The sequence below is a fragment of the Anomaloglossus baeobatrachus genome, chromosome 6, assembly GCF_048569485.1.
Source record: "Anomaloglossus baeobatrachus isolate aAnoBae1 chromosome 6, aAnoBae1.hap1, whole genome shotgun sequence".
NCBI lineage: Eukaryota > Metazoa > Chordata > Amphibia > Anura > Aromobatidae > Anomaloglossus > Anomaloglossus baeobatrachus.
The window spans coordinates 318774599-318800914 of record NC_134358.1 but is presented as its reverse complement, the minus strand read 5'-3'; the positions used below and the strand labels follow the sequence as shown (position 1 = coordinate 318800914).

The 26316-nt window shown below is 49.3% G+C and overlaps 1 long non-coding RNA gene across 1 annotated transcript; it reads right to left on the bottom strand.

Moving 5' to 3' along the window:
- Positions 1-1911: 1911 nt before the first annotated feature.
- Positions 1912-6025, bottom strand: LOC142244321 (uncharacterized). Its single transcript, XR_012724506.1, has 4 exons — positions 5946-6025; positions 3488-3563; positions 2392-2439; positions 1912-1982 (listed from the first exon to the last, which is right to left on the bottom strand). It is a non-coding gene; the product is annotated as an uncharacterized LOC142244321 (long non-coding RNA).
- Positions 6026-26316: the final 20291 nt, after the last annotated feature.

Below are 26316 nucleotides of genomic sequence, written 5' to 3'. Positions count from 1 at the left end.
GACGCCCTGGACTAGCCAGGTAGTCAGAGACATAACACCATACAGAACCCCTCCCCTGGATAGTTACACCAGTCAACGAAAAACCCTTGTTGCCTCCCTCCAGGGGCTGATGTCCACACCAGGTGGGGTGGAGCCAGGCGGTTGGCCCCACCCACCGAGAAGTTCACAGACTGTACTCCCCACCAGGGGTACAGGAATCGCCTGCCGACAACGCCCCAGCCCTGCTCCTTACCCACACCTGGGCCCCGGGACTACAGCCAACCCCTACCCATGGAGGGGGAACCACCTTGTTGCCCTCCTTACATCACCGCTCCCGGACATCGGCCCTGAGAGGTAGTGGCGGTGCCACCATCCCATCACCGCAACCCACGGGTGGCATCACAGACAATCTCACCTGTAAATACCTCCCTCTTTCACTGTGTGCGTGGACGGGCGGTTGCGCGAACCCCGGGTCCGGTCACCACTCAAGCCCCACACACGATCCCGGACACCAGCGCCACTCGAGCAGCCCCGGTTGCCACAGTGGAGGCGGCACCCGTCCGCGACAACACAAAACCTGGCGTCTTGAACAGGATTCTTACCCAATCAGTAGATACTGTGCACATTGCTTTGAAAGCCGTGAAACGCTCCAAAATCTTGAACTGCCGCCATCTTGCCCGCCATCTTTGGCGCCAAAACAACAATAATGTCATTGTCTTCCCTGAAAAAGGTGCGAAGCCAAAGCCCCGCTCCCTAAGAATGCGGGCGGAACCCAGTGACTCCCAAGACAGGAAGTTGCAAAGGACAGTGGGTCTCGCGAGACTGCTGTTGAAAACCAAGGGGGAAAGAACGAAAAGATGTCGGCGCCTGATAGTGATGGTGGAGCCGCGGCTCCCGCTGCCGTACAGGATGACGGAGACGCAGCAGACCCTGCTCCGGTCGCAAGAGCGGTGGACCCCTCGATCCCGGCGGTCACGCAAGTCATGAAGATTACTGTGCCTTATGTGCCAGTGCTGCGCCTGGCTGCCCCATTATGATGGCCGACCTGACGCCCTGCAGGTATTCAAGAAAAAGATATGCACTGTCCTCGATATGTATGCAATGACTGGAGGACAGCATGCGTCCATGGTGCTCGGACAGATGACAGGTGCAGCAGAGCAGGAGGTTGAGGCATGGACTGATGAGCATCGGGCCTCCGTACCCTCCATATTTGATAAGCTACAAGTAGCCTTCGAAACCTGTACGGAGGTGGAGCTACGAATGAACTTTTATAATTGCAAGCAGCGTCCTCAGGCAGCATCCGTGACTACGCCCTAAAGTTACAGACCGCTCTGCATACCCTAAGGCTCGTAGATCCGATCAGCGAGCCGGAGAGTAACAAAATGCTGGTGGAACAGTTCCTGCAGGGGCTGGGGTCAGCAGAGGACCGTAAACAGCTGCGGCTGTGGGCCCTGGAGCATCCAGACATAGACTATGCAGTTTTATAGGACTGAGCCATAAAGGCTCTGCAGGCCCCTGAAGCCGGTGACCCTACATCATCATCCTGGCCGGCAGGCACCTCCCACTTGCTGATGAAGCCCCAGCTACAGGCTATACCAGCACCTGGAGTACCAACAGAGTCTCCAGGAGTTCCCAGTGATCTGAATTCCCAAGTTCAGCAGCTGAGCAAAAGTTAAATTAATCCCAAGCACACAATCAATTGCAACAGGGTAATGCAAAAAGTGATTTTTATTATAAGCAGAAAGAGAATGCCACTACCGAAAAAAGCAAAGACAGAGTCAAGCCAACGTTTCGGCCTTCACAAGGCCTTTATCAAGGACTTGCCTGTAAAGAAATAATAAAGATTATATACACACCAATGAGTGAACATAATGTACATATTTACATATTTACAAGGAGTATATATACAAACATACGTGTATCAAGAAGTGACGGGTATAGACGGATTAGACGTCAAATGGGTAAACCACAGGTAGGGCGTTCTGCTCTCAAAGCACAACTTGCTGGATGGAGAGAGGGATACAACAACAATAAGCACCATGAGAAGAATGGCAAGCAGAACGTACAGTAACGGCAAGTACGCGCTGGTACATAGCTTGATCAAATGGTGATGCCAGCAGGCAGTGAAATCATAAGATGAATACAATCCGTTCAGAACCATCGAAGATGGGTGACATAGTAGACAATGCAGGACATACTGTATTAGCAATACAGATATACGTATAGCACTTATTACTGGACGGGCAGAACCAGGAGGAGGCAGTGGATTAAACAGTACACTTGCTATGTTAGTGGTCAGGCGCCTAAGAGTAACGCTAAATGTAGCATGTATAAACAATGCTAGCCATTGTCTATAGATAAGCAGTATACAGTATAACAGCGCAGTAGACAGTATGAGGTTAAAAAACCTACCCAGAGTCAAGGAGGCATGAAAGGTGAGTGGGTGGATGGAGGAAGTGCCTATGGAAAGACAGGATACATTAGTATACATAGCCATACATGTGGAAACCAGGCAGGTAGAGGTGCGCATTATAGATAGTGTATTTACCTTACAGGGCACAAGGGCAGGGGGACAGGGTCCCAGGGGTGCAAGCAGCAGGCGTGTGGCAGTGGGGGTCTGTGCAACGGCAGCTATTTGTAGCCAGGGCATTACTTCCTGGTGTGAGTCATGGGGGCAGGAGCGCAGGTGCCCGTGACGTCAGTGATGACGTGGGCTTACTACTGCGCATGCGTCCGGCGTCAGTGGGGAGCAGGAAAGGTGCTGTTTGCAAGCACCTTAGTGCGCATGCGTGCAGGACGTCACGGAGGGGGCGGCAACCAGGGACAGGATCCCTGTCAGTGTGGGTCACTAGACTCGGCGCGCTTGTGTGCGTCGCGTCACAGGGGGGGCGGGGTAAGGGGAGTAACAGGCTGTGAACGGGGGTATGGGTGTTTATGTTGTCACATAGGGGGCCGGATGTGATAGAGAGGTTAAAGTACCTGTATGTGGTTATTGTGCTGGTATGTACCGGCTCATAAGAATCGTGGAACCAGGATATGTGTAGTGGGGAAGCACATTATGTATGACTGTGTATATAATGTATGTGTGGTCTATGGGTGTTGAGTCAGTATATAGGATGTAAAAGGGAAGGTTATATATGACTATAAAGGGGGACTGGAAACATAAATGGGACGAGTATACAGCTATATATTGCTAATATGAGGCTGTTAGTGTATAGCTGATATAGATTGGCGAAAACCGCTGGTATATAGCTGGAATGGACAATAAGCTGGGATGTGGCTGATATGTGGTGCTGATATATGCATGGAATAGGCAAAAAGTACTGTGGTAGAAGTGTATATATGTGGGATAATACAGAAAGGGTTGAAAGGAATGTAATGGTTGACTTGGGTGTAAAGGAGAGAAGTAGTATATGTATGATAGTGTTGTGTGTTGGAGGGGAGGGGGAAGGGGGGGGGGAAGAAATTATTGGAAAGGGAGGGAATGGTGATAGGGTAAGGATGCTACCTGGTGAAGAGGAGGTGCCAGTTGTGGAAAGGGTGCATGGGTGGGATCCGATCGGTGGAGCAGGTGATCAGTATCTCTAAAAGAAAAAAGAGAAAGGTTAAGAAAACGGTTATGCAAGCATCAAATAAATACATAAAACATAATGCATGGCAATGGTCTACTCAGGTACACAGGCAGGGTTAATAATTAGTTTCATACTCTCTATTCATACCCCACGGCTCAAGGGTTTGTAAGGTATGTATCCAGTATGCCTCACGGTCCCGGAGAATTTGTACCCTATTGCCACCCCTTCTGGGTAGTGGGACATGTTCTAATATCTGAAACCTTAATTGGGAGACTGAGTGACCTCTGGCCGCAAAGTGAGCCGGAATGGGGAGTACAGTCAGGCCACACCTTATAGTCGATTTATGTTTACTAATGCGGTCTCGGATATGTTGGGTAGTTTCTCCAACATATCCGAGACCGCAGGGACATTTGATTAGGTAAACGACAAAATTCGTGTCACATGTATAGAAACCTCGGATGGGATATCGTTTACCGGTTCTGGGGTGTGTAACGAACTCCCCTCTGGTGACGTTAGAGCACTGTACACAATGGAGGCACGGGAATGTGCCCTTACGTGGCGTGGCCAAAAAGCTCTGTCTGTCCCGGTTTAGGGATGAACCTATGTCAGCCCGGACCAAAGTGTCTCTGATGTTGCGAGGACGTTTATGACAGATCAAAGGTGGAGATTGAAATTCCTCAATGTCCGGGTATGCGCTGCCGAGAATAGGCCAATGTTTTTTAATAACCTGGCTGAATGAAGGGGAGAAAGGGTGATACGTATTCACAAATGGTATGCGTTGTTTTTTGTTGGGTTCTGGGCTGTGTCTGGGGGAGGTATTGGATGCAATATGGTGTGGATAGTCCCTGGCTTGAAATTTACTGCTCATTTCTTGATGTCTAAGTGTGCGCGTTGTGGGATTGGAGACGATCCTTTCAACTCTACAATGTTGGGAGATGGGCAGAGAATTCTTGGTATGTTTCGGGTGACAACTACTGTAGAGAAGAAGACTGTTTTTATCTGTGGGTTTTGAGTATATGTCGGTGGCTAGTTTACTGTTGGGGTCCCGGATGACAAGGGTGTCAAGGAAGTTGATGGAATCGTGATCGTAGTGGAGGGTAAAAGAGATATTGGGAGAGATGGTATTGATGTCATTGAAGAAACTAGTGAGTGTTTCTTCACCACCGGTCCAGATGAAGAATATGTCATCTATATAGCGTTTCCAAATGGGGATGTTGATGGGAAAGGAGGGATGTGGATAAACAAAATCTTCCTCAAATTTAGCCATATATATGTTTGCATATGGAGGTGCTACGTTCGAACCCATTGCGGTCCCTTTCCGCTGCATGTAGAACGTATCTTCAAATAGGAAGAAGTTATTTTCCAAGACCACCCTGAGGGTGTCCAGGCAAAATCGCTTTTTCAGATGGTCGAAGTCGGTATGTGTATTGAGAAACCACTCAATCGCCAGGAGACCTCCTTGATGGTCGATGCTAGTGTACAAGCTGGTCACATCCATGGTGACCAGGAGATCGTTATTGGTGATTCGGTTGATACTGGATATGGTTTCCAGAAAGTGAGTGGTGTCCTTGAGGTAAGAGGGGATTTTCGGGATAAGCGGTGTGAGTATTTTTTCCAGGGTACGGGCAAGTGGAGACAAAATGGAATCAGTGGAGGCGACGATTGGACGGCCGGGGGGGGAGGTGATATTTTTATGTATTTTGGGGAGAGTGTAAAATACGGGTGTGATGGGATGGTTGTTGATGAGGAAACTGGAGAGTTTGCTATCAATCGTGGCGTTGCTGGTGTAGAGGTCGACCAAATTTTTGATGGTAGAGCGGATGGTTGCAGTGGGGTCCCGTGGAATAGGGGTATAGGTTGTGAGGTCACTGAGTTGGCTCTTAATTTCAGATACGTAATAAGATTTATCAAGGACCACGATGGCACCCCCTTTGTCGGCAGGTTTTATAACCAGCTGAGGATTGTTTTTAAGTGCGAGGAGGGCCTTAGATTCCTCATTTGTCATGTTATGACGGAGGTGTAGCTGTCCATGTCCTATGTTGGTTTTAATCTTATCAATGTCACGTGTGACTAGTGATATGTACGTCTCTACTGGATGGTAGCGCCTGGGTGGTTGAAAGGTGCTTGGATTGGAGAGGCCTAATTCACGTAATGACAGAGAGGTTGTCGGACAAGAGTCCGATATGGGAACTGCGGGGTTGGAGCCGGGAGCATCATGAGGGGTGGCAAAATGGGCCTTTAGCCGAAGATTCCTGAAGAATCTATTCAGTTCTTGCTCCAGGGTGAAGGTGTTGAGTGGGGGCGTGGGGCAAAAGCTGAGCCCCTTTTGTAGGACCCGGGTTTCTGTGGGTGTAAGGGAGAGCGAGGAGATATTATACACGATATTCTCCCTACCTGGGACCGTGTGTTGATCCTGTGCGGGGGAGCCCTGTTTCTTGCCCCTCCTGGTTTGCCTCTTGTCTGGGGACCGGTACCTAAAAAAGAAGAAGGGTTGGGACCGGAGAAACTCTGGTCGCTGTCCGAGCTGTACGTGCTTGCGTAATTCCCTCGATAGGAGGGCCTTCGTTCCGATGGAAATAAGGAGGTGCGCCATTTGTAAACTCGATTTCTCAAGTAGTCGTCTTGATCTCGAATAAATTTCGAACGTTTTCGGGTTTGTAGAGTCTGTTGGAACTCCGTGATGGACTCTTGGTTCTTAGTTTTCAGGGAGGAGAAGTCAGCAGCAGGGAGAGTCTGGGACAGCTGTTCCTCGATGGTCTTAATGCTAGCATCAACAGTGGCAATCTCTTTCTGCAGGTAATCAAGTGTTAATATGATAATATCGAGAGAACACTTATTGAGGATACCCTCGAATTGATCGCAGTATGCGGGATTATCAGCAAAGAGAGTTGGCCTTAGAGGGACTCTAAGTCCTCTGGGGATGCGTTGAGCCCGGTGATACTCCGCGAGGGTCACTGCGTGGAGTTCAAGCGACGTGTGTCGCTTCAACTCTTTGAGATAATCCCTGGTGCGGAGCTCCTCCGTGGGTACAGTGAGAAAACGATTAGTTGCGGATATCCCAGCCAGGACAGTCGCCGCTTGATCGTTACTGTACGAAAGTGTTGGGAGAGACATTAAGGGTGCTGTGCAGGAGCACCAGCATAAAATAGCAGGCTGAGTTCAGAGTAGAGCTGGGCTCAACTGCGGGTATGAGGGAGGTGCTTAAAGGGAAAATAGTTACAATAGTTAAATTAATCCCAAGCACACAATCAATTGCAACAGGGTAATGCAAAAAGTGATTTTTATTATAAGCAGAAAGAGAATGCCACTACCGAAAAAAGCAAAGACAGAGTCAAGCCAACGTTTCGGCCTTCACAAGGCCTTTATCAAGGACTTGCCTGTAAAGAAATAATAAAGATTATATACACACCAATGAGTGAACATAATGTACATATTTACATATTTACAAGGAGTATATATACAAACATACGTGTATCAAGAAGTGACGGGTATAGACGGATTAGACGTCAAATGGGTAAACCACAGGTAGGGCGTTCTGCTCTCAAAGCACAACTTGCTGGATGGAGAGAGGGATACAACAACAATAAGCACCATGAGAAGAATGGCAAGCAGAACGTACAGTAACGGCAAGTACGCGCTGGTACATAGCTTGATCAAATGGTGATGCCAGCAGGCAGTGAAATCATAAGATGAATACAATCCGTTCAGAACCATCGAAGATGGGTGACATAGTAGACAATGCAGGACATACTGTATTAGCAATACAGATATACGTATAGCACTTATTACTGGACGGGCAGAACCAGGAGGAGGCAGTGGATTAAACAGTACACTTGCTATGTTAGTGGTCAGGCGCCTAAGAGTAACGCTAAATGTAGCATGTATAAACAATGCTAGCCATTGTCTATAGATAAGCAGTATACAGTATAACAGCGCAGTAGACAGTATGAGGTTAAAAAACCTACCCAGAGTCAAGGAGGCATGAAAGGTGAGTGGGTGGATGGAGGAAGTGCCTATGGAAAGACAGGATACATTAGTATACATAGCCATACATGTGGAAACCAGGCAGGTAGAGGTGCGCATTATAGATAGTGTATTTACCTTACAGGGCACAAGGGCAGGGGGACAGGGTCCCAGGGGTGCAAGCAGCAGGCGTGTGGCAGTGGGGGTCTGTGCAACGGCAGCTATTTGTAGCCAGGGCATTACTTCCTGGTGTGAGTCATGGGGGCAGGAGCGCAGGTGCCCGTGACGTCAGTGATGACGTGGGCTTACTACTGCGCATGCGTCCGGCGTCAGTGGGGAGCAGGAAAGGTGCTGTTTGCAAGCACCTTAGTGCGCATGCGTGCAGGACGTCACGGAGGGGGCGGCAACCAGGGACAGGATCCCTGTCAGTGTGGGTCACTAGACTCGGCGCGCTTGTGTGCGTCGCGTCACAGGGGGGGCGGGGTAAGGGGAGTAACAGGCTGTGAACGGGGGTATGGGTGTTTATGTTGTCACATAGGGGGCCGGATGTGATAGAGAGGTTAAAGTACCTGTATGTGGTTATTGTGCTGGTATGTACCGGCTCATAAGAATCGTGGAACCAGGATATGTGTAGTGGGGAAGCACATTATGTATGACTGTGTATATAATGTATGTGTGGTCTATGGGTGTTGAGTCAGTATATAGGATGTAAAAGGGAAGGTTATATATGACTATAAAGGGGGACTGGAAACATAAATGGGACGAGTATACAGCTATATATTGCTAATATGAGGCTGTTAGTGTATAGCTGATATAGATTGGCGAAAACCGCTGGTATATAGCTGGAATGGACAATAAGCTGGGATGTGGCTGATATGTGGTGCTGATATATGCATGGAATAGGCAAAAAGTACTGTGGTAGAAGTGTATATATGTGGGATAATACAGAAAGGGTTGAAAGGAATGTAATGGTTGACTTGGGTGTAAAGGAGAGAAGTAGTATATGTATGATAGTGTTGTGTGTTGGAGGGGAGGGGGAAGGGGGGGGGAAGAAATTATTGGAAAGGGAGGGAATGGTGATAGGGTAAGGATGCTACCTGGTGAAGAGGAGGTGCCAGTTGTGGAAAGGGTGCATGGGTGGGATCCGATCGGTGGAGCAGGTGATCAGTATCTCTAAAAGAAAAAAGAGAAAGGTTAAGAAAACGGTTATGCAAGCATCAAATAAATACATAAAACATAATGCATGGCAATGGTCTACTCAGGTACACTGAGTTACTCCCCTTACTCCGCCCCCCCTGTGACGCGACGCACACAAGCGCGCCGAGTCTAGTGACCCACACTGACAGGGATCCTGTCCCTGGTTGCCGCCCCCTCCGTGACGTCCTGCACGCATGCGCACTAAGGTGCTTGCAAACAGCACCTTTCCTGCTCCCCACTGACGCCGGACGCATGCGCAGTAGTAAGCCCACGTCATCACTGACGTCACGGGCACCTGCGCTCCTGCCCCCATGACTCACACCAGGAAGTAATGCCCTGGCTACAAATAGCTGCCGTTGCACAGACCCCCACTGCCACACGCCTGCTGCTTGCACCCCTGGGACCCTGTCCCCCTGCCCTTGTGCCCTGTAAGGTAAATACACTATCTATAATGCGCACCTCTACCTGCCTGGTTTCCACATGTATGGCTATGTATACTAATGTATCCTGTCTTTCCATAGGCACTTCCTCCATCCACCCACTCACCTTTCATGCCTCCTTGACTCTGGGTAGGTTTTTTAACCTCATACTGTCTACTGCGCTGTTATACTGTATACTGCTTATCTATAGACAATGGCTAGCATTGTTTATACATGCTACATTTAGCGTTACTCTTAGGCGCCTGACCACTAACATAGCAAGTGTACTGTTTAATCCACTGCCTCCTCCTGGTTCTGCCCGTCCAGTAATAAGTGCTATACGTATATCTGTATTGCTAATACAGTATGTCCTGCATTGTCTACTATGTCACCCATCTTCGATGGTTCTGAACGGATTGTATTCATCTTATGATTTCACTGCCTGCTGGCATCACCATTTGATCAAGCTATGTACCAGCGCGTACTTGCCGTTACTGTACGTTCTGCTTGCCATTCTTCTCATGGTGCTTATTGTTGTTGTATCCCTCTCTCCATCCAGCAAGTTGTGCTTTGAGAGCAGAACGCCCTACCTGTGGTTTACCCATTTGACGTCTAATCCGTCTATACCCGTCACTTCTTGATACACGTATGTTTGTATATATACTCCTTGTAAATATGTAAATATGTACATTATGTTCACTCATTGGTGTGTATATAATCTTTATTATTTCTTTACAGGCAAGTCCTTGATAAAGGCCTTGTGAAGGCCGAAACGTTGGCTTGACTCTGTCTTTGCTTTTTTCGGTAGTGGCATTCTCTTTCTGCTTATAATAAAAATCACTTTTTGCATTACCCTGTTGCAATTGATTGTGTGCTTGGGATTAATTTAACTATTGTAACTATTTTCCCTTTAAGCACCTCCCTCATACCCGCAGTTGAGCCCAGCTCTACTCTGAACTCAGCAGCTGAGCAAAGACGTCGCCAGGATCCTCGAGGCCATGCAGCTAAAGCCAAAGCCCAAGCCGCTGGAGAAGATCCAGCTCGCCGACAGCCCTGAAGATGTCCCCTGGATGCAGAGACGAAACAACAACCGGTATGGACAACCCGTTTGTTACAGGTGCAACCAGACTGGCGATTACTCCTGTCGGTGTCCTTTAAACGGGCCACCAGTGAGGCCAAGGGCCAATTGTCAGGAATAGACCAACAAGGCCCAGCTGATTGGCGAGAGCGGTATGTCGGGGGCCGCCCCATCATCTCTCTCACTGTGGATGGGATCCCGACATTCGCGCTCCTGGACACTGGCTCACAGGTAACGACTATACCTCATGTACTGTACAAGCGTTACTGGTCTGATGACGACCTTACCCCGCCAGATTCTGGCCTATCATTGCACCCATAGGACTCCCTATGACCCAAGTGTGGTTCAACGAAGTGACTCTTAAGGTGGGAAGGGTGGAGTTAGAACACCAAGGACTCATAGTGGTGCGGAATGAGCCGAGTGACCGTAACCCGGAAATGGTCCTAGGGACCAATGTAATTGAGAATTGCATGGGGGAAGTGTTGTACTTGCTTCAGCAGCTGTCTGCAACCACAGGAGTGGGCCGGCAGAGGGCTCTGCAACGTGAGATCCGGGCCCTCCTGCAGCGGCAACAGGTGAACCTGTCTGGTGGAGAGATTGGCGGTGTGCGAGTGTTGGATGCAGCACCTCTTTAGTGCCTCCGTAGAGTGAGATGATGATTTGGTGTAGGGCAGCTGTAGGTTCCCGAGGACAGGATTATCAGGCAGTGGTGGAGCCCCTGCCTTCAGAACACTGGCCCACAGTTTTGGCAGCCAGAGGGGTGATTGATGTCCGGAAGGGAAGAGTGCCCGTGAGAGTGATGAATTGCGGAGAGGAGGAGGTTAGGCTACCCAGATATGCCACTATTGCCAATCTGTTCATAGTAGACACACACGCCATCCAAGCAGCAGCAGCATCCACTAAACCCACATCCCCACCGGTCAGTGAAGACTCACCAAGCCAGTCAAGGGAATGGTGCAAGGAACTACATGTAGGCACTGACTCCATGCCTTCACACCTCAAGCAGGGGATCTACAGGGTAGTGCAAGAGTACAAATAGGTCTTCAGCAAACACCCATTAGATTTTGGGAGGATCAAAGGGGTCCAAAACCACATTCCTACAGGTACACATCCACCCATCAAAGAGAGGTATAGGCCGATACCACCCGTGCACTATCAGTGTGCCAAAGACATGTTGAGGAACATGAAGGAGGCAGGGGTAATCCGAGATAGCTGTAGCCCCTGGGCAGCGCCGCTGGTTCTGGTAAAAAAGAAGGATGGTACCATGAGGATGTGTGTGGATTATCGGAAGATCAATCAGATCACCCATAAGGACGCGTATCCACTCCCCCATATTGAAGAACCCTTGGTTTCACTAGTGGCTACTGGCAAGTGTCCGTTGCTGAGGAAGACCGCGAGAAGACCGCGAGAAAACCGCCTTCGCCACCCAATGGGACTCTGCGAGTTCAACAGCATGCCCTTTGGGCTGTGCAATGCACCCGGAACCTTCCAGAGGCTGATGGAGTACTGCTTGGGACACCGCAACTTCGAAACAGTACTGTTATACTTGGATGACGTTATCATCTATTCAAAGTCGTACGAAGATCACCTAGAACACCTAGCAGAAGTCTTTGAAGCCCTCTCCAGGTATGGAATGAATGAAGTTGAAGCCGTCCAAGTGCCACATGCTGAAGCCTAAGGTCAAATATCTTGGGCATGTGGTGAGCGCAGAGGGTGTGGCCCCGGATCCGGAGAAGATAACTGCCATCCAGAACTGTCTGAGACCTACCACCATCAGAAAGGTGCGACAGTTCTTGGGCCTGATGGGCTACTACCGCCACTTTGTCAAGGGATACACCAAGATGGCAACTCCTATGCAGGACCTATGCAGGACCTCCTAGTCGGGCAGAATCAGCATGGCAAAGCTTCTGGGTCCACATTCACATGGGATGAGGAGCAGGAAAAGTCCTTTCAACAGATGAAGTCAGCCCTGACTGGTGAAGAGATCCTGGCATACCCCAACTACGGTCTTCTGTATACAGACACCAGCAAGGTAGGATTAGGGGCCGTCTTGTCCCAAATGCAGAATGGCAAGGAGAAGGTGATAGCTTATGCAAGCAGGAAGCTCTGCCTGACAGAGAGAAATCTGGAGAATTATAGTTCTTTCAAGTTGGAGTTCCTGGCACTCGTTTGGGCTGTGACAGAGATGTTCAAGCATTACCTGGCTTCTGCTAAGTTCACCGCATATACGGACAACAATCCCTTAACTTACTTGGATACAGCAAAGGTTGGTGCCCTAGAGCAGCACTGGGTAGCCCGGCTGGGGAACTATGACTTTACCATAAAATACAGAGCCGGTCGGAAGAACACCAATGCTGATGCATTGTCTAGGATGCCACACCTGCCTGATGGTGGAATCGACGAAGAAGAGCTGGAAGAGATTGAGTTGCCAGCATTCCATCAACCTGACAGGTCAGAAAATATCAAGCACTACAACAGGAGGCAACGTTCAACCCGTTATCCCATCACAGCTGGTGAGAAGCACAAGATAAAAATCCTGCTGTCAGTCTAGTCAAGACGCTGATTTCACAGGCTGGTTTCAGATTAGAACCCACTGCCCCGGCAGAAGCCCGAAGGTTGTGGAAAGAGAGGGGCCGGTTGTGCCGAGGACTGATCAACCCCAAGACGCACGAGAAGATCTGTCAGATAATCATACCTCAAGCATATGTACCAGTGGTCTTGGAAGCCTATCATGATGGAACTGGACACTTTGGCTAGAAGAAGTTGGAGATGCTGCTCAGGGAGTGCTTCTATTGGGCTGGAATGAGAGAATCCATTGAAGCATGGTGTCTGGATTGTGGTCCCTCTGTATTAAGAAGAAAAGATGGTACCAGCCAGAAGGCCCCACTGCAGCCGATCATCACCAATCAGCCGTTGAAACTTGTTGCTCTAGATTATGTTAAGTTGCCGCCGAGCTGGAGCGGGAACACATACGCCCTCACCATAGTGGATCACTACTCGAGGTTCATGGTTGTAGTACCCATTAAAGACCTGACAGCCCGTACTGCAGCCAGAGTTTTCCAAGCGCACTTCTGCCGACCACATTGATATCCAGAAAAGCTCCTTACAGATCAAGGCCCCGCCTTTGAAGCAGAGATCTTCAAAGAATTTTGCAGTCTGTATGGATGCAGGAAGATATGCACTACACCTTACCATGCCCAAACCAATGGGATGTGTGAGAAGATGAATCATCTAGTTCTTAACCTGCTCAAGACCCTACCCCTTGAAGAGCAGAGTCAGTGGCCTGAGAAGTTACCCGATCTGGTAGATATGTACACCACATTCTAGTCAGTTATACTAAGTGTACGCCTGCTTACCTCATGAGGGCGAGGCCCGGGAGGTTACCAGTGGACCTGGACATGGATGTAGAAGTGCCCGAAACCATCCCCCCGACTACAGATTAGAATTCCAAACGTAAGATGCAAAAATATGTGGTGGAGAATCTGGACCAAAGCCGGAGAAGGCAAGAGCAGCACTTCAACAAACAGGTGAAAGCTGCCCCCTTTGTACTGGGAGACGTGGTACTGAAGAGGAAGAGAAGACTACATAGATTGGATGACCAGTGGGAGAAAGTCCCCTATGTCATATAGCCCTCTGATCCCGGGAACCAAAAGACTTATCTTTTCAGTCGAGACCAAGGGAAGACTACAGCTACCATCTCGAAGGATCACCTGAAAAGGTGCTCAGAACCCCTGAAGGTCGTGGAAGAAGTGCCCACTTCAGTTCCAGGTGCGGAAAGAAGGAGAGAGGTGATTCACACTGTCTTAGGTGACTTCCCAGCAGATTGGCCTATGCAAAACGGAGCCGTGATTGTCCCCGTCCTCACATTCCCACAACCCATGGAGGAGCCAGAACCAGAGAGGCCTGCTGAACCTGCACCTAGACATACATCTAGGGTAGCACCAATACCTATGCCCCATACTTGGCGGTATTTGCCCACCTTACCTGATACAAGGAGTAGGGAACCCGTAAATAGTCTAGCCCCACTGAGCCAAGGAGAGAATTTAGGAGGTCCACACGCCCTAACCTAGGTCACCCACCACTCAGATACAGGGAATGAGTGAAACCTGTATGCCTATGTAAATAGTAATGTGTAAGCAAATATTAATGCCAATTAACTGCGTACTTCACCTGATTTACAATTGTTATGAAAATTGTTTTATCCCCGGTTAATAGTTAAAAATGGACCATGGTGTCAGAACTGGCGACACCGCCCCAAAAACTTTCTTGGGTCATGTAAATAACCCCCCACTTACCTTCTTGTTACTCACCGCCAGGAGGTGGCACCCGCTGGAGAGGAAGATTGGAGGAAGGGCCTTCGGTGGAGTCAGCCGAGGTCCAGTCACCACTGAAACCGGTCACTACCCTCCAGACCCAAAGGGTTCCGGTCCATAGGACCCTTTGGGGCAATAATGGGTGCTGAACTTTGACCTGGACACCAACAAAGACACCCACCAAAACCCAGGATGGTGTGGCACCTGACTAGTGGTGGCACCAAGGGAGGGTACAGGTGTTTTGGGTGGGGAAGAAAGTTGAGATGGCAACGGTTACGTAAAGTTTAAGCACTGTGCCTCCCATAAAGAGAAGAAATGTTTTACATGTTGTTTTTACCTTTTTCCAGTTCCTAAAAAAATAAAATACCGGTGCCGGACAGCCCGCGGACGGGCTGTGTTTTACCGAGGGGGAGTGTAACGCCCTGGTAAAAGCAAGTAGTCACAGATGACTGCACCCCCCAGCAGGGGTACAGGAATTGCCTCCTCCTTGGGAATTAACACCACACATCCCACAAACAGGGGAATATCAGGCACAAATCCTAGTCGCCCCCCTCATGACACACAGGACACACCAGTGGGCGGGACCAGGCAGATGGGAACACCTTCCTAGGGGTCTTGAGTAGAGTTGAGTGCGGTTCTAGGTTCTCCAGTTCTAGGCTCGAGTGATTTTGGGGGCTGTTCGAGATCGAACTAGAACTCGAGCTTTTTGCAAAAGCTCGATAGTTCTAGATACGTTCGAGAACGGTTCTAGCAGCAAAAAGCAGCGCTTTTTACAGCTACAGTGTGCAGGAGCCATCGCTGGCAGCCTGCCACAAGCTGGTAACCAAGATAAACATCGGGTATCCAACCAAAGCGCTTTGGTTAGTAACCCGATGTTTATCCTAGTTACGTGCAGGAAGCCCACACTTCCCCGCTCAGCTCGCTCCGCCCCCTCCTGCCCACGGCATGTACACATACATACATACACACACACACACACACACACACACACACACACACACATGGTCCCGCTCGGCTTACCTGCGGTGATGAAGTCCCGCCATCCCGACCTCAGCGCTGTCACTGTCCTCCATGGCCGCCGCTTGTCACATCACCTCTCGCTTCCGACCCGAGACTGACTAGCGGTGACGTCACGAGCCTCTCGCGATACTTGGCTGTGAAGGCGGCGGTCATTGAACTCAGTGACAGGGGCTGTCAGTGTGCTGGAGATCAGAGCAGGTAATGTACCTCGCTGACAGCAGCAGTTGTCATGCCCTGCAGTGACCTGAGCTGACCCATTGATGTTAGCTCAGGTCACTGCACTGCTCTCCCAGCCAATGGGGAACATCCTGCTCTTCATTGACTGGGACAGTGTGGATCGTCATGGCAACCCCTTGGATTACACCAGACCTGGATTTGTTTTTCTTTCTAATAAATTGATTAAAGAGGGAATGTTTTGGGGAGTGTTTTTTCAAATAAAAATGTGTTTGTCGTCTATTTTTTTTTATTACTGACTGGGTTGGTGATGTCGGGTATCTGATAGACGCCTGACCTCACCAACCCCAGGGATTGATGCCAGGTGACATTACACATCTGGTATTAACCCCTTATATTACCCCATTTGCCACCGCACCAGGGCGCGGGATGAGCTGGGGCGAAGCACCAGGATTGGCGCATCTAATGGATGCGCCACTTCTGGGGCGGCTGCGGCCTACTATTTTTAGGCTGGGGAGAGTCCAATAACCATTGACCTCCTTAGTCTGAGAATATCAGACCCCAGCTGTCTGCTTTACCTTGGCTGGTGATCCAATTTTGGGGGGACCCCTACGTGTTTTTTTTTTTTTTAATTATTTATTTAATTTAAAATAACAGCGTGGGGTGCCCTCAGTTTTGGATTACCAGCCAAGGTGAGGTTGCCAGCTGTGGTCTGCAGGCTGCAGCCGTCTGCTTTACCCTAGCTGGCTACAAAACTAGGGGGAACCCTACGTCATTTTTTTTCTTTCATTTTTTTGGCTAAATACAAAGCTAAGCACCCCTTAGTGCCACATGAAAGGCACCAAAGGGTGCAAAATTACAAAATGCAGGAGAGTGGGACATTATGTGTCTTTCTGCCATTATAATGACAGAAAAGACTGATATGAAGTGCACAAGCACAAGAAAATCACCAGAGCGCGCTACGCTGTGAAAATCAGTAGAAAATGGCACTGGAGTGAACATGTGACCGCCTCATGTAGGATGAAGCTATGGATCCTGGGTAAATTTATGCATTTACCCTCATTCAGTTTTTTTGCAGTACACAAAAAAAACGGAAGGCACACGGATGACAAACAGATGACATACGGACCGTCTACGGAACGGAAACGGATGCCACACGGATGCACCCGTGAAAAAAAACGGACTGTTTTTTGCAGACCACAAAAATGGATCGGTCGTGTTAATGTAGCCTTATTCTGATCTGCCGTTTATAAACAGCAGGCAGAAATAAGTGAATAACGCCCCCCAGCGTCAGAAAATCTCCGGGGTTTCAGGGCTAGCTGAGACCCTGGAGATCATGATTCAGGACGGTTTTTCCGGTCCCCGCTCACGTGATCACAGGTATACACCGTACACCGATGATCACGTTACAGTAAATGACAGCGCCGGTAAAAAATTATTTATCTCCCATCTGGCATGAACAAACACTTCTTCTCCACTTCTTCTCCACTTCCCCACTTCTTCTCCACTTCTTCTCCACTTTTTCTCCACTTTTTCTCCACTTTTTCTATGGTCGGTCTACCCATTAGCTCTGCCATGCATAGTGTAGCTCTACACCTACTGCACATGTTACTTTATGATTGACATCTCTTTCGTACCAGAGCTGTCTAAGCCTACTCTGACCCCATATTTGTCATTACTACATTGTCCTTGTACTGTATTATGACATTTATATCATGTGTTTCATTTCTTGCTGTGTTGCAATTTTTTTGCTGCATCCCAATTGTACTTCTACATTGTTCGAGTTTATGTCATTTTTCATGATTACATGCAGATAAGTCCAATCTGACGAAGGCTCAGGCCGAAACGTCATTTGTAACTTGTTTTGGACAAAAACATATATGCTTATGAAAAAATTTTTTTTCTTAATACGGACCAATAAAGAGTGATTTTGCATTACTATCCGTTGTGACTTACTGACTTAGTCTGGGAGATATAGAGTGCCGAGGTTACTCACTAATTTTATCTATTATTACCTCTGAGCACCTATATACCAGTGAGCAGAGCTTCCTCTACAGTAGTTCTCCTGATTAGGCATGCCCTTACCTCATGAGCAGGGCATTGCAGCTTTGGTAGCAACCATTATGACATGGACTCTGCTGCTGTGGACCCGGGGAGAGTGAGTGCAGATTCATTGCACTCACACTCCTCACATGAAGGGTCCGCACTCCTAGAAAATGGAGGATACATTCCCTGAGTGTCTCCCCCCCATATTCTAGACGGTCCAGAGTCGTCGTGGGACCCCTTTATTTTTTTTCTTATTTTTTTTTTTTTGTTAGTACTGACAGTTTATGATGTTGGGTATCTAATAGACGCCATGACATCACAAACTGCTGGGCTTGATCTCAGGTGACTTTACAGCTAGTATCAACCCGATTTATTACCCCGTTTGCCACTGCACCAGGCCACGGGATGAGCTGGGGTGAAGCGCCAGGATTGGTGCATCTAGTGGATGCGCCACGTCTGGGGTACCTGCGGCCTGCTATTTTTAGGCTGTGAAGGCCCAATAACTATGGACCTTCCCACCCTGAGAATACCAGACCACAGCTGTCCGCTTTACCTTGGCTGGTGATCCAATTTGGAGGGGACCCTACTTTTTTTGTGTAATTATTAATATTTATAAAATAATTATAAAAAAAGAGCCTGGGGGGACCTCCACATTGGATCCCCAACCACGGTAAAGCTGCCAGCTGTGGTTTTCAGGCTACAGACGTCTGCTTTACCCTAGCTGGCTATCAAAAATGGGGGGACCCAACGTCATTTTTTTTTTAACTATTTTTTAAATAGAAAAAATTAATGGGCTTCCCTGTATTTTGATTGCCAACCAAGGTAACGACAGGCAGATGGGGGTGGCAACCCATAGCTGTCTGCTTTATCTGCGCTGAGAATCAAAAATACCGCGGAGCGCTATGTCATTTTTTTTAAAGATTTATTTTTACAGCACTGTGATGTCCAGCAATCAAAATACAGGGAAGCCCATTTTGTTTTTAGTTATTTAAATAAATAATTAAAAAAAATATATATGGGCTCCCGCTGCATTTTTTGTATTGCTAGCTAAGGGTAATCCAAGCAGCTACTGGCTGCTAACCCCCACTGCTTGGTGTTACCTTCACTGGCAATGGAAAATCCAGGGAAGCATTTTTTAATTTTTTGGCCAAAAAACTACAAAAAAAGGACGTGAGCTTCGCCATATTTTTGTATGCTAGCCAGGTATAGCAGGCAGGTGCTGGAAGAGTTGGATACAGCGCCAGAAGATGGCGCTTCTATGAAAGTGCCATTTTCTGAGGCGGCTGCAGACTGCAAATCGCAGCAGTGGGGCCCAGAAAGCTCAGGCCAACCTGTGCTGCGTATTCCAATCCCCAGCTGCCTAGATATACCTGGCTGGACACAAAAATGGAGCGAAGCCTACGTCATTTGTTTTCTAATTATTTAATCAAATTCATGAAATAATAAAAAAAGGGCTTCCCTTTATTTTTGGTTCCCAGCCAGGTACAAATAGGCAACTGGGGGTTGGGGGCAGCCGTACCTGCCTGCTGTACCTGGCTAGCATACAAAAATATGGCGAACCCAACATAATTTTTTCAGCAAAAAACTTCTGCATACAGTCCTGGATGGAGTATGCTGAGTATGCTGAGCCTTGTAGTTCTGCAGCTGCTGTGTGTCTGTATGGAGAAGAGCAGACAGCAGCTGCAGAACTACAAGGCTCAGCATACTCCATCCAGGACTGTATGCAGAAGTTTTTTGCCCACCAAAAAAATGACGTGGGCTTCGCCATATTTTTGTATGCTAGCCAGGTACAGCATGCAGCCACGGGCTGCCTCCAACCCCCAGTTGCCTATTTGTACCCGGCTGGGAACCAAAAATATAGGGAAGCCCTTTTTTTTTTAATTATTTCACTTATTTCATGAAATAATTAAAAAACAAATGACGTGGGCTTCCCCCATTTTGTGTCCAGCCGGGTACAACTAGGCAGCTGGGGATTGGAATCCGCAGCACAGGTTAGCCCGAGGTTTCTGGGCGCCTCTGCTGCGAATTTCAGTCCGCAGCCGTCCCAGAAAATGGCGCTCTCATAGAAGCTGTATCCAACTCTTCCAACAGCCCTGGAGCCGGGTGGCTTGTTGGGTAATCATGAGTTAATACTGGCTTTGTTTTACTAGCCAGTATTAAGCCAGAGATTCTTAATGTCAGGCACGTTTGACCCGGCCATTAAGAATCTCCAATAAAGGGTTAAAAAAAAGACACCACACAGAGAAAAAATACTTTAATAGAAATAAATACACAGACACATTAGAGACTCCATCTTTATTACCCCCTGTCAGCCCAATAAATCCCCAATAAACCAGCACTGATAAGAGGTTTTTAATAGAGGCTTAAATTATAAGCAGCAATTTCAGCGTTCCAAGTGCCTTTAAATGAATTTGAAGAAACTGCACTTCAGGATTGTAGTGAGGATTGTAGTGAGGATGAGGTGCCCCAGCCCATTACTTGATGGGCTGGGGCACCTCATCCTCACTACAATCCTCACTAGTGTAGTAGTAGTGACGATTGTAGTGAGGATGAGGTGCACCAGCCCATCATGGGCTGGGGCACCTCATCCTCACTACAATCCTCACTAGTGTAGTAGTAGTGACGATTGTAGTGAGGATGAGGTGCACCAGCCCATCATGGGCTGGGGCACCTCATCCTCACTACAATCGGGAAGCAGCGTGCAGCCGTCACTCCGTGAGTGATCAGCGCTGCTAGCGGTAACAGCGGTAACGCTGACAGACGCGTTACCATAGCAACGGTGCTCCCGGAGCCGCGGTTAGCGGTGACGTCACCGCTAACTAAGTTGCTATGGCAACGGTGATCTCCGTTAATGACCGGCTGTGTCAGCCGGTCCCTAACGGAACGGGGAGTCGACCGTGTGCTAGAGCATATCGCCGGTACATGGCGATACACAAATGTGCACCGTGTACCGGAGAGATGCACTCGCAGGTCCTACATGACGTGTCATAGTCATGTGACCAGTCTGTAGCCAATGAGATAATAGCCACGTGACTGGTCACATGGCTATTTTGACGTCACGATAGGTCCTGCTTCTCTGCTGGCAGTGCCGGTCACCGGGAGGATTCGGCGATCATCGGATGGAATAGCGGCAGGAGACAGAGTGCAGGAGGGATCGCGGGGACCGGTAAGTGTTATGGCAATGTTTATTAACTGTTTGTGTACATTTATCATGCATTTTTATGTGTTTGTGATTGCCTCCCATTATAGTCTATTGGTTCGAGTTCGGTTCGTCGAACGTTCGATGAACCGAACTCGAACGGGACCCCCGTTTGGCGAACCGACCTCGAGCCGAACCGCGACCGGTTCGCTCATCTCTAGTCTTGAAGTGACACGGGGCAGGAACCAGTCAGTTTGGAGTTTGTCAGGAGCCCTGGGACCACAGGAGAACTGACTAGGTGGCAGACGGCTCTGTAGGGCCACAGGAGATGGCGACTCAGTCGCGGGAAACCCAAAGTGGAGTGGGGTAGGGTCGTAGCCCGCCGGTACCGATGGAGGGAATTCGGTCCAGAGACCGTGCACGGGCGGGACACCTGGACCCTAGGATGAGGCAAGCTTCACCTTGTTAATTGACCAGCGGGACAAGGTACCAGGCCTTGTTCCCGAGGAGAGAAGCCCAGATAGAGCAGACCAGCAGCCCATCGCGGGGGACAGGGTGTCCGTCAAGAACCCACTGAAGTCCCATGGGTCAGCGTCTGCGTTCAAAGCTGCAGAGGAGCGGATTTCTCCCATTCCAAGCAGGGTTAATCCACACACCAAAAGACACAAGTGCAGGAGGAAGGGCCCGTACATTGTCAACCCGTGTGCGGGACCAGCACACCCCTCCAGAGGCAACCGGCATCTGGCCTTGGTTTACAGTACGGACTCTGTGTGGATTATTCATAATCGTGAGTACACCGGTGTCACCCGGTCCAACCTGCCGACAACACCCCAGCCCTGCTTCTTACCCACACCTGGGCCCCGGGACTACAACCAACCCCTACCCGTGGAGGGGGAACCACCTTGCTGCCCCCTTACATCACCAGTCCCGGACGTCGGCCCCGAGAGGCAGCGGCGTTGCCACCATCCCATCACCGCAACCCACGGGTGGCGTCACAGACAATCTCCCCTGTAAATACCCCCCTCTTTCACTGTGTGCGTGGACGGGCGGTTGCGCGAGCCCCGGGTCCGGTCACCACTCGAGCCCCAGACACTATCCCAGAACCGAGCGCCACTCGAGCAGCCCCGGTTGCCACAGCAGAGGCGGCACCCGTCCGGTCCGCGACACACGCAGCTGAGTAGCTCAGCAGAGGAGTGGAGGAGTGAGATAAAGAGGTTATGTTGACGCTTACAACACAAACACGGATTGATGCAAGCACCACAAGCACTGCATCCTCAGCCACAACTCTGGCTGTGGCCAGCAGCAGTCGCAAGTCTGCAGTTCGCATAGGTGGCAAGGGTTGTCTAGCCTTGGCCTTTTTTGAGACCATAAAGGATGACCCAATGTTATGTTCGCAGGATGAGCATGGGGTTAGTGGGTCCACTGGACCGCAAGCACCGTTCATTGGCCTGGAGGAGGGAATTGGATCAGCCGCTGAGTCATCACTAAAACTGTCGGAGGTGGCAATTGCCAGCAATTCTTGGTTGGCAATTGAGTAGTTGCACTCAGCCAGAGAGGAGGCCCTGGAAAAGAATCCGCATGTTATAGTCTTAAGGGTGCTTTACACGTTGCGACATCGCTAATGATATATTGTCGGGGTCACGTTGTTTGTGACGCACATCCGGCATCGTTAGCGACATCGCAGCATGTAACACCTATGAGCGACCTTAAACGATCGCAAAAGAGGCAAAAATCGTTGGTCTGTGACACGTCGTTTACTTACCAAAAAACGTTGTCTGGTCAGTAGCGTGGTTATTTGTCGTTCCTGCGGCAGCACACATCGCTATGTGTGACACCGCAGCGTTCCTGCGTTCAGGAACAACCTCGTACCTGCGGCCGTCCGCAATGAGGAAAGAAGGAGGTGGGCGGGATGTTCATCCCGCTCATCTCTGCCCCTCCTCTGCTATTGGGCGGCTGCTTAGTGATGCCGCAGTGACGTCGCAATGACGCCGAATGCCTCTCCCCCTTGAAGGAGGGATTGTTCGGCGGTCACAGCGATGTCGCTGAAAACGTATGTGCGTGTGATGCTGCCAAAGCGATAATGTATGCTACGGCAGCGATCACCAAATGTCGCACGAACGAAGGGGGGTGCTATCGCGCACGACATCGCTAGCTATCGCTAGCGATGTCGCAGCATGTAAAGCACCCTTTACCTGTAGCTGAATTCTGCATGAGGATTGCACTGGCACTGAAGGATGAAAGATCCACCTTCGGGAAAAACTGCTTGCATTTCTTAGACTCCGCCAAAGGAGTCTCATCATAGGGCAGTATGCTGTCCATTTCCACACCTTGTCCTTTGAACTGGGCTGAAATAATAAAGCACAGGTGGCTATATTCTGGGAAGTATTATCTGGAAGGATAAAAGACAAGCTGTCTGGTTGTGATACGCCATCTTCTCTGGACGACCTAGTATTGCTGGCAATCTGCATCGACCTTTGGTTCCAAGATCTAGAGAGATGAACCAGGAGAAGTGGTTATTGCACCTGGTGCCTTCGTTCTAGAGACCCGTCATGCCACGCCTGCGGTCTATGTGACTCCTTCCGAGCCCATGGAGGTTGATCAAGTGCATCCAACAAACCCTACCTTGAGGCTCACACAGGAGGGGTGTGCTGCTACTGCAGAAGTCCTACGCACGTGATCCGCTTTGTCCTAAAAAGCCGGGAAACTGTTCAGCCTGGGGTTGGTAGGAGAGGCTACCCTAGGTGAGAGCAAGTCTTATCCACACCTATATATGATTGTGTCCGTAACTAGTGGCGATACCCAATTAACCAAAATGGCCCTACTGAGCTTTGGTTACGCCGGGAATTTCATACAGCAGGCCATAGTGGATCAGTATTGGATTCCTGACCATCAGCTTCAAACTCCTATTGCTGTGTCATGCATGGATCTAAAGCCCTTGTCTGAAGCTTTCCAGTTCATCACAAAGCAAGTTGACCTTCAGGTCGGAATGCTAAATACGGAAAGAATCACCTTCCATATATTACCGGTAATGTCACATCCATTGTTAGTGGGCCTGCAGTGGCTTCGGAAGCATGAAAGCTGTCTCATTTCCTTGCAACCTGCTAGGCCGACTGTGAAACCATCTAATCTACTAGATCTGCCATCAGCATTATGGGCTTACACAGATGTCTTCGACAAGGAGGCCAAGACTCTGCCATCACATAGCCCATATGACTGCCCCATCGATCTTCTTTCTGGTTCCACTCCTCTTCGTGATTGTATTTACTCTCTGTCACAGGTTTAGACCCAAGCCATGTTTGAGTACATTAATTAGAACCAGGCAAGATGATTTGTCCAACAGTCCACCTCACCAGCTGGCCACACTGGATAGAAGAAGTCCATTCAGTTGATCTCTCAGCATGACTGGTGGCCAACGCTGCTCAAGATGTCCTGGAGTTTGTTGCTTGCCTGTCCCTCATGTGCCTGCAACAAGACCCCTAAGCAGCTCCTGCTGGATGATTACTGCCCCTACCAGTGCCATCCACTCCTTGGCAGCATATGTCGATGTACTTTATCACTAACCTTCCAAAGTCCTCTGGCTGAACCATCATCTGGGTAGTAGTGGACACATTTTCCAAGATGGCCCATTTTATTCCGCTGACTGGTTTGCCCTCTGCACCCAGCACGGCCTACTGCTTTCCATTGTGTTGGACAGAGGCATCCAGTTCACATCTCGGTTATAGAGAGCCACCTGTTTGCTTCTCAATGTCATCTTGTACTTCTTATTGGCCTACCATCCACAGTCCAATGGTCAAGTAGACCGGGTTAACCACATCCTGATTACTACTTGCGGCAATTCGTCAATGAGCATCAGAGCAATTGGGTCAAGTTCCTTCCATAGGTGGAGTTCTCATACAATAACCATGTGAGTGAGTCCTCTGCTAAGTCTCCATTTCACATAGTAGACAGCAGCCCAAAATCCTGTTCTCTGTAGCGATCACCTCTGGAAACTCAGTGGCAGATGCTCTCATCAAGACTTCTTCTGATATCTGGGCAGAGACCAAGTGCTACCTGGAGGGGTCCTCCATCCGAATGAAGAGGCATGCAAATAAGAGATGCCTAGACCCTCCTTCGTTCTGACCCAGAAACAAGATATGGCTCTCATCCAGGTACGTTCACCTCAAGTTGCCAGCCTACAATTTGGGTCCCTACTCTATCGCCTCCTTTGAGTTGCTCCAGCAGATTTAAATATACAAGTTAAAGCTCCTGGCTTCCTTACGTATTCCCAACTCATTCCATGTGTCCCTTCTTAGACACGTCATCCTGAGCCATTCTTACAGGGATCCAGTCACCTTGCCACTCTTGATCTTTGAGGTAAAATCCATCCTCATTGTATAAAGGGTTTGAGGTAAAACTTTCCTCTTAGTGGACTGGAAGGGGGTTTTGTCCTGAAGAGAGATCATGAGTGCCCAGCAAGAATATCAATGCCTCTCTCCTTAAGAGATTCAGAGGAAATGGGGTTCTAAGGGTTCTTATGGTGCCCATGCTTTGCCTTTAAAGGGCCAGTATGCCCTAACCCGGAAGTGCCTCTTAGCCTACGTGTCATGGGTGTGTAATGGTTGACAGACAATTCTGTAGTGTCCAGCTGCAGTGTTTAGCTGCACAAACTGCCCCATGATATTCCATTTTTTCTTCCTTGGTGTGAATGGCGTTCTATGTGTCTTCTCTGTTGGGGTTAACTCTTTCCCTTTTGGACCCTGCAGATTTCTTGGCAGTTCAGCTGCAAATCCTTATCTCCACTCCTTGTGTCTTATATATACACCTGCATTTCTCTTTAGTTTGTTATCGGTGATAGAGTTTATGTGACGCCCCTGGACTAGTCAGGGCGTCACAGGGTACTGCACGCTCTTTACTTCTTAGTGCAGGACTCAAACCCCCATTGTTCTGGGTTCCCAACCTATGGTACAGCCTCCATCAGCATCCAAATTCCAACCACACCTCACACCACACCCTGCCAGACACACCTGTGGGCTGCTGAGCTGGAATAGGGTGCCCACCTAGAGGTCAGGCAGACTGGTGGGAGGGAAGTAGAACAGGACAGTCGGCTCCAGGGGAGCAAAGGGAGAGGAAGCAGGTGAAGAGTAGCTCTCGAGTAGTGAGGAGCTAGGGGAGCGTGTGGCTCCCGGGCAGTTACAGGTTGGGTCAAAGACGGTGGTCTGGGACCGGAGGATTCGGAGACCCGGTCGCAGGGGATTGAGTCTGGGTGCCTAGATCTGGTCTTGGAGGATGGTCAGCAGCTCGAGTATAATCACCGGTCCGGGACCGAAAGCACAGCGGGGTACTTGACCCTAGGTCGGGGAGTAGCTTCAGGCAATCCGGCAATTAACCTGTGGAGGATAGTGACTTTACGGACTGTCCCCAAGAAGCTGAGAGATCA